General features: G+C 42.9%; 1 pseudogene; it reads left to right on the top strand.

Moving 5' to 3' along the window:
• Positions 1-4,907: 4,907 nt before the first annotated feature.
• LOC145547148 (TATA-box-binding protein pseudogene) lies at positions 4,908-5,807 on the top strand (annotated as a pseudogene).
• The last annotated feature ends 2,275 nt before the right edge of the window (positions 5,808-8,082 follow it).

Genomic DNA, 8,082 nt, shown 5'->3' with positions numbered 1-8,082 from the left:
TTTTTTTGTTTTGTTTTGTGTCAATGATCTGTTCCTATTCAATGAATATTTTTTTCTGGAAGAGCAATAGCCAAGTAAATTTAAACCCACTTTTTGGATAGAAATCTATGAATGACCACAGTTTTTCCAAATAGTTGAAATTGGGGAATTTATAAGAAATAAAGTGCCATTAGATTATTCTTTCCTGGCCAGTATTTTCCATTCTGATAATCCCCCTTTTTATGATAAACATATCAGTATTCAAGCACTGCTCTTTTGTTGTAGAGAGTAGTGACCTGGAAATCTGAATCCCAGAATTCTAGTCTCAGCTATGCCTTCAAGTTGTTACATGACTTTGGGGAAGTCTCTCAACTTTATTTTCCTCATTACTAAATATAACTAGAAGCACTGGCCTCTAAAATGCCTTGGATAACAAGAAGATGCCATGATATGAAAACTCTTTGCATTCTACAATGTTGTGCACATATATTATAATATTAACTTTAACATTTTGCTAATATGATTTTTTGTTTTATATTTTATTAAATATTCCCTTGGGGCTTTCTGATGGCTCAGACAGTAAAGAATCTGCCTGCAGTACAAGAGACCCAGGTTCGATCCCTGCATTGGGAAGACCCCCTGGAGAAGGGAATGGAAACCCCCTTCAGTATTCTTGCCTGGAGAATTCTATGGACAGAGGAGCACAGCAGGCTCCAATCCATGAGGTCACAAAGAGTCAGACACAACTGAGTGACTAAGCACACACACACACACCACACACACATATATTCCCTTCACCTGCTCAACCCTCTGCACGTAACCAGTCTCCCCACCCTTGCTAGGCCGCTGCCTTACTCAGCCCTGAACCCTCTCTGAGTCCCCACCTTGCCTAGCCTCCTACCTCAGTGAGCCTCAAATAGTGAAGAAGAAAGGAAGGAAGTGGAAGGAGGGAGAGGGCATAGGTGACCCATTTTATTTTAAACTAATGACCACAATCTCCAGTCCATCAGGTTTCCCTGGTAAATTTCCTACCCTCAGAGATGTCTTTTATACTCTCCCCTCTCTCCTCAAACCTTCTCCTCCCTGGTGCCTCCCGTACAGGCCCCCTTTCTCTCAGCTGATGGACTGCAAGTAATTGTTTAAAAAAGAAAAAAGGTCAGAGAGCTAGCTGAGCTACCTAGTCTATGATAATGTGTTTAAAGCAACCCAAACTGACAGAGACGGTGACCTCTAAATTTCTGTTTCTAGACTAGATTTCTCCCCTGAGTTCTGGACTCATAACCAACTGCATTTGTTGCTTTTTCCAACTCAGTTCAGTTCAGTTCAGTTCAGTTCAGTCGCTCAGTCGTGTCCGACTCTCTGCGACCCCATGAATTGCAGCACGCCAGGCCTCTCTGTCCATCACCAACTCCCGGAGTCTACCCAAACCCATGTTCATCGAGTCGGTGATGCCATCCAACCATCTCATCCTCTGTCGTCCCTTTCTCCTCCCGCCCCCAATCTTACCCAGCATTAGGGTCTTTTCCAATGAGTCAACCCTTCGCATGAGGTGGCCAAAGTGTTGGAGCTTCAGCTTCAACATCAGACCTTCCAATGAACACCCAGGATTGATCTCTTTCTAGAACACCAAAAGAGCACACACTTCTCACCATTCTTCCCTCAGTCTTCCCCATCTCTGCAAATAATAACACCATCTTAATTGCTCAAGCCAAAAAATCACTAAAATCACACTTAACTCTTCTACAACAGAGCCATCAGTGATTCTTCATGGTTTTACCCCCAAATTATCTCTCCTATTGTCCAATTCTATCTTCACTGCCACCACCCTGACCCAAACTAACCCTGGTATTGTTTTAGGTTTATTTGAACTAAACAGGACTAACAGGTCTGAGAAGAGCTGAAAACTGGGAGAAGTCATCACAGGCTCTGAGTTAATGAGCATAAAACCTGCAACTGGTGTATCAAGAGATCAAATAGTGTCATGGCCATCTAGCACTGTGGACTTCAGAAATGCCCAGCAAATATTTCCTTCCAGAAAGACAAAATCTTACCTGAAAAGAAAACTGCTAGGTTGAAAAACCAAATTGGGCAGGGAAGTAGCACTGGGGGTAAGGGAAAGAAAATGTTCCAAGAGTAGGGAGCAGGGGAAGGTGCCAGATGAAGAAAGAACTCAGAAAATTCTGCAATAGCAAAATACAATATCTGAGGTGAGAATACCACCTTGCCAGGCAAGCCCCACTGGCCTGTAAGAAACAACAGAAAAACTTTTTGGAACCAAGCTCCACTCCGAATGGCAGAGAAATAACCATATCTTGAGCCCTTCAGTGTAACAAGAGGAATCCCTCAAGCCATGAAGCTGGAAAAGGTACCTAGGGCATTCCTTCTGCACAGAAATGTCCTCAAAGTAGTACAGGTCAATACATTTCATTAAACTTTGGAAAGCAGGAGGAGAATATGATCTAGCCATACAAAGTATTACAAGAGAAAAATGAACTAAAATACTTTGATAAGAAGACACCAAAAAAATGCAAACACAAAGCAGACTCTAATGTAACACTTCAAACAAGGCTGAAAGAGATTAAGAAAACAGTTAAAACTTTAAGAAAAGTTAGAATGGACTTCCCTGGTAGTCCAGTGACTAAGACTCCCTGCTCATGATGCAGGGAGGGGGCCTATCTGCAGGTCAGGGGACTATCTCCCACATGCCACAATTAAGACCCTGCATAGTCAAATTAGTTTTTTTAAAAAAAAAAAACCAAAAAGGGCATAAAACAGAAAAAGAACTCTGGAATAAAATGGCCAATTATGCAACTGAAAAAGACAGTAGTCAATTCCAAGAAAAATAAAATATAATGCAGAAAAGGTAATTCTAATTTTTAGTCAAAAATATTCATTGAGCATTCATTGAGCGTCAAATTAGAGCCAGACATGGTTACTAAATAATGACCTTGACAGATGTAGGGGGAAAAAAATAGTAAAAGAAAACAAAATCAAATCATGAAAAGGAATATAAGAGAGTATAAGCACCATAGGAAGAACAGGGTAGGAAGGAGAATAATGAAGATATTCCAAAAAAAGTAAATTTACACCTTGCAAGAAGGTGATAAAAGATGAGCAAAGAAGATCCAAATATGAAGCAGGGGATTTCCCTGGTGGTCCAGCAGTTAAGAATCTTCCTTCCAAAGCAGGAGATGTGGGCTCCATCCTTGGTTAGGCAACAAAGACCCACGTGCCTCAATTGACCCCTCACACATACACCCAGCAATGGATGCAGGGGCACTCAGCGACTTAGCTGGCTCCTCTGGGAGTATAATGTATGGCCCTCTGCAGACAAGAAACAGGCCAAAGGAAAGGACAAACCCTCAAAGGCAGAGTGGATGTGCAAATCAAATCAATATACCACAGATCGCCTGGAGAAGAGTCCCGAATAACAAGGCACTCCAAATGGTCCCCAGGTCCTGGCAAATATTGAACATCCTTGTATACCTCATGCCCGCAACTGCCACAAAGGGAACTGCAATACTCCGGCCATTTTACTTGGAAGAAACCGAAGAAAGCTGAGACTCTGAGAAGTGGATTTGTCCAGGGTTACTCGGGAGCCCAGTCGTCTCTCCTTCCAGGACTGAGGTTTGAAACACCCCACCCCCCTTCTAGGGAGATGGAATCCAGGAGAAGCCTACTGGGTGGGGGTGGGGGGGCACACGGCACATAAGGAACTGCGTTTACTGTAGATCTTGAAGGGAAGCAGGGAGTCCCAGCCTCAGGGCATATGAGAGAATATGCAGGTGAGGTGGGCACAGGCCTCACTTGAAAAGTGAGGTTATTGTCCTGGTCTGATAGGAAAGGGGGTAATGAGTGGTTTCTAGGCAGAAAAGGAGGGCATTGAAATGGGGGATCTCAAAGGTTCCCCTCCATTTGGGAGAATGGAGCTCAGCAGCAGGCTCTGCCACAAGGGGACCTCATCTCTCATCTGAAGCGGCCTGAACCCAGCACCCGTGAGCTCCTCCCCAGGCCTGCTTGTCTTGCCCTCCCAGGTCTCCCTACCACACTTCACTCCATTTCACTCCCCGTCCAAGGTTGCTGGCGATGTGGGAGCAGGAAGTGAGGCTGAATGGCGCCCCTCAGCTGGGCGCAGCCCTGCAGCCTTGTTTTCATTGCGTTGTTGTCTTCCTGCCGGATGCAGAGTGCTGCAAGGCCACCTCCTCCTCCATCACTAATTCATGTCAGCTACATCCCAGGCAGGCACACTGCCTTCTGATGAGTGATGAGGAGTCTGGTGTGCTATAGTTCGTGGGCTCGCAAACAGTCAGACACAACCAAGCAAATAAGACACACACCACACTGCTTTGTATAATGTAACATTAAGTGGAGTTTTGAGGTTAAGAAATGGAAGGAAGTCCATTTGTATGCTCATTAGACTGCATTGAGGAACATAGTGTATCCATATCCAGTCATTATGACCTTCCCTGAGTTCCAAAGGACAGATGCGAACAGTTGCTAATAAAGTGAGGAGCAGCCAAGAACCCACAAGAGGCAAGATTAAAGGGACCAGATAAACTCATCAAAAGTAGGAGACCACCCACCTGAGATGAGATTAAGGGAGTGCAAGCCCCGCCCATACACTAACCTTGTCAGACCCCACCAGTATAAAAACCCTCAAGGGGTTTGAGACTCATAGGTTCTCGAGGCAGAAGCCTGGTGCGGCTCCCTTTGTGTGACGAAGTAGTGGAGCTATTCTTCTCTACTTAACTCAAAACTCTTGTCTCTGGGATTTGATTCGACACGGATGTACGGAGGAGCTGAGCTTTCGGTAACAGAAGTCGGTCGCTGAGAGGAGTGTGCTAGACTAGCTCCAGGAAAAGACTGAACGCTTTCCTAGGCAATTCCAGTCTGAAGGTTTTTGGTTCACCAAGAAGAAAGTGAACATCATGGATCGGAATGATAGCCTCTCTCCGTTTGACCAGCATCTGGCCTCCGCTCAAGGTGCCATGAGTCCTGGAATCCCTGTCCTCAGTCCAGTGATGCGTTATGGCACAGGACTGACTCCGCAGCCGATTCAGAGCACCGATGATCTGTCTACTTTGGAGGAGGAGCAGCAGCAGGCAACGGTGGCAATAGGTCAGCTTTCGACGACGTCCCAGCTGGTAACCCAGGAGGCCTCAGACCAGACACCACAGCTCTTCAACTCACAGCCTCTTACGACCGCACCCTTGCTGGGTGCCACTCCCCTGTATCCGTCCCCCATGACCCCCATGACCCCTGCCATACCAGCCTCAGAGGTCGCTGAGTTGGTGCCACAGCTGCACAATATTGTATGCACAGTGAATCTTGGTTGTAAACTTGACCTAAAGAGCATTGCCCTTCTTGCTCGAAATGCTGAATATAATCCCAAGAGATTTGCTGCTGTAATCATGAGAATAAGAGAGCCCCGGACCACTGCACTGTTATTCAGTTCTGGGAAGATGGTGTGCACGGGAGGCAAGAGTGAAGAACAGTCCAGATTAGCAGCAAGAAAATATGCCAGAATCATACAGAAGTTGGGTTTTCCAGTTAAGTTCTTGGACTTCAAGATTCAGAACATGGTGGGGAGCTGTGATGTGAAGTTCCCCATAAGGTTAGAAGCGCTTGTGCTTAGCCACCAACAGTTCGCTAGTTATGAGCCAGAGTTATTTCCCGGTTTAGTCTACAGAATGATCAAACCGAGAATTGTTCTCCTTATTTTTGTTACTGGAAAAGTTGTGTTAACAGGTGCTAAAGTCAGAAGAGAAATTTATGAAGCCTTTAATAACATCTACTCTATTCTAAAGGGTTTCAGGAAGACATTGTAATGGCTGTCGTGTGCTCCTGCCTCCTCCACCCACTTGTTTTTTTTTAAACCAATTGGTTTTGATGTATTTGTTGTGTTGTGGATGGTCCCATGTAGTGAGAGGTTGGACTTGCGGTTGTAAATCACAGTTCCAATTGAAGCTCTCCTGCAAGTGTACCCCATAAGGGTGCCAAGAAGGGGTATTATTTCTGCAGGAAGAACACCAAAAGTGTTATTGTAAGTTGTTGAAACTGTGTGACTAATCGGGCAGTAATGTCTGTTTATTTATATTTAGATTTTAAACATTTCATGCTTTTTTTAAAAAGTTATTAAAAATTATTTTATTTGATTGATTGATTTTTGGCTGTGCTGGGTCTTTGTTGCTGTGCACAGGTTTTCTTGAGTTGTGGTGCGTGGGCTTCTTGCCATGGCTTCTCTTGTTTCAGAGCATTGGCTCTTAGGTCACTCAGGCTCTGTAGTTTGACAAGCTTAGTTGCCCTGAGACATATGTGGAATCTTCCTGAATCACAGATCAACTCCCGTGCCTTGGCAGATTCTTAATCACTGGACCACCAGAGAAGTCCACTCACTGCTTTTGACAAGTTGGTTTAAGGGACAAAACTTTGTGTTAAGGCACCTCAGCAATTGATTAGACTTTATTTTGTTTAATTTCTTCTCCATAATCCAGAGTTTTGTTTTGTTTCTTTTCTACCAGGAAAAGAAAAATCTGTTTTGAAAGATGTTGTTTTCTAATTAACTCTTAGGGATTATTTTTCTACCAGACACATTCGCCTTTTCAGTATTTCAGGACAAAAAAGGACGTTTGCATTCATACTAATGAACACAAATCGCTGCACAAATCTTTCTTCCTTCAGAGTACTCTGTACAATAAATGCTGTTCATAAAAGTGTTAAGAAACAAACCAAAAAAAAAAATCCCCAAAGCCCAAAATGGAGCCCCTTGGGCTAAGCCCCATTGTGATTATTTTAGGCCCCTCCCAGGAGTAGAATTTTAAACCAATCAATCTAGAATTACCCAGTCAACTCCTGTGAAATAATCTGCCTAAAGCCCCCTGCCTTTCTCTAAGGGAGGTGACCGTGCCTAAAATAATCCAATCTTAACTTACTCTTCCCATCTTCCTTCTGTCTATGAAAGCCTTCCATTTTGTTCAGCTCCTCAGAGTTCTTTTCTATTTGTTAGAAGGGATAACTGCCAGACTATCAAATAAAGCCAATTAGATCTTCCAGTTTACTCAGTTGAATTTTGTTTTTTTTAATGTAACAAAAGCAGCACTACAGAACAGTGAGGAAGATAGATTTTTCAATAAATGGTGTTGAAAAAATATAATATCTGCAAGGGAAAACTAATGACATAGAATGCCTGCCTCACAGCTTGGACAAAAATCAATTCCAATTGAATCATGTATCCATGAAGCTTTTTACAAGACAACCTGTGAGAATATATCTTTATGATCTATGGCAATGGTTTTCAGTCCGGGACAATATTGCTCCCCAGGAGACATTTAACAATGTCTGGAGACTTTTTTTGGTTGTTAAAACTGGGGGGGTAGGGACTTCCTGGTGGTCCAGGGAAGTTAGTTACATAGAACTGAGTGAACTGGTAAATAAGGTTATAATTTTTATGGTTTCTATCTAAAAAATTACTGGTTTAAATCTGTGTTTTCCAAGAGTAAGGAAAATCTCCCCCTTAAACTAATTATGACTTACAATAATTTGGTAAATTATACCTTTGTAAGAAGAATTGAGACATTTATCTTTTTCTATTTGGTTGATCCTGCGAGCAACATATGCTTGTCTCAAGGATTAAGCCATGCATAAGTTGTGCACAGCCTGGACAATGAAACTATGGATAGCTCACTAAATCAGTTATGACTCCTTTGGTTGCTTGACTATTGCAACTGGATTGCAACTAGTTATACTAATCATTGTTTTAATTTGTTCATTTTCAAACTGTTTGTGCTTTGTGCCTCCCTGCTGCATTTTGTCTTGTCAGTGATACTGGCTGCATTACTTATATCTTGTCTAATTTATAAGACTGTTGTCTCGTGTAATACCCAGTGTGTAACCAGGTCTCCAACAAAGCTTATATGACTAACAATATAACATAAAATAAATGTAACAGTTTGATTCTAGGTATGGGAAGAAGCAACAAGGGAAAATGTCTGCTGGATCATAATTAGGCACAAGATCCAGAGAATCTTTCATTATTGCTGGGGTCTAATCCAAAATTTAGCACCTGGAGTGGCATATCAAGAGCTTTCATCCAATCTGGGATGA

Source organism: Giraffa tippelskirchi, chromosome 4, assembly GCF_054371585.1.
Source record: "Giraffa tippelskirchi isolate mGirTip1 chromosome 4, T2T-mGirTip1v1.2.pri, whole genome shotgun sequence".
NCBI classification, from domain to species: domain Eukaryota; kingdom Metazoa; phylum Chordata; class Mammalia; order Artiodactyla; family Giraffidae; genus Giraffa; species Giraffa tippelskirchi.
The sequence above is the reverse complement of the archived record's forward strand: the minus strand, read 5'-3'. Positions and strand labels throughout refer to the sequence as shown.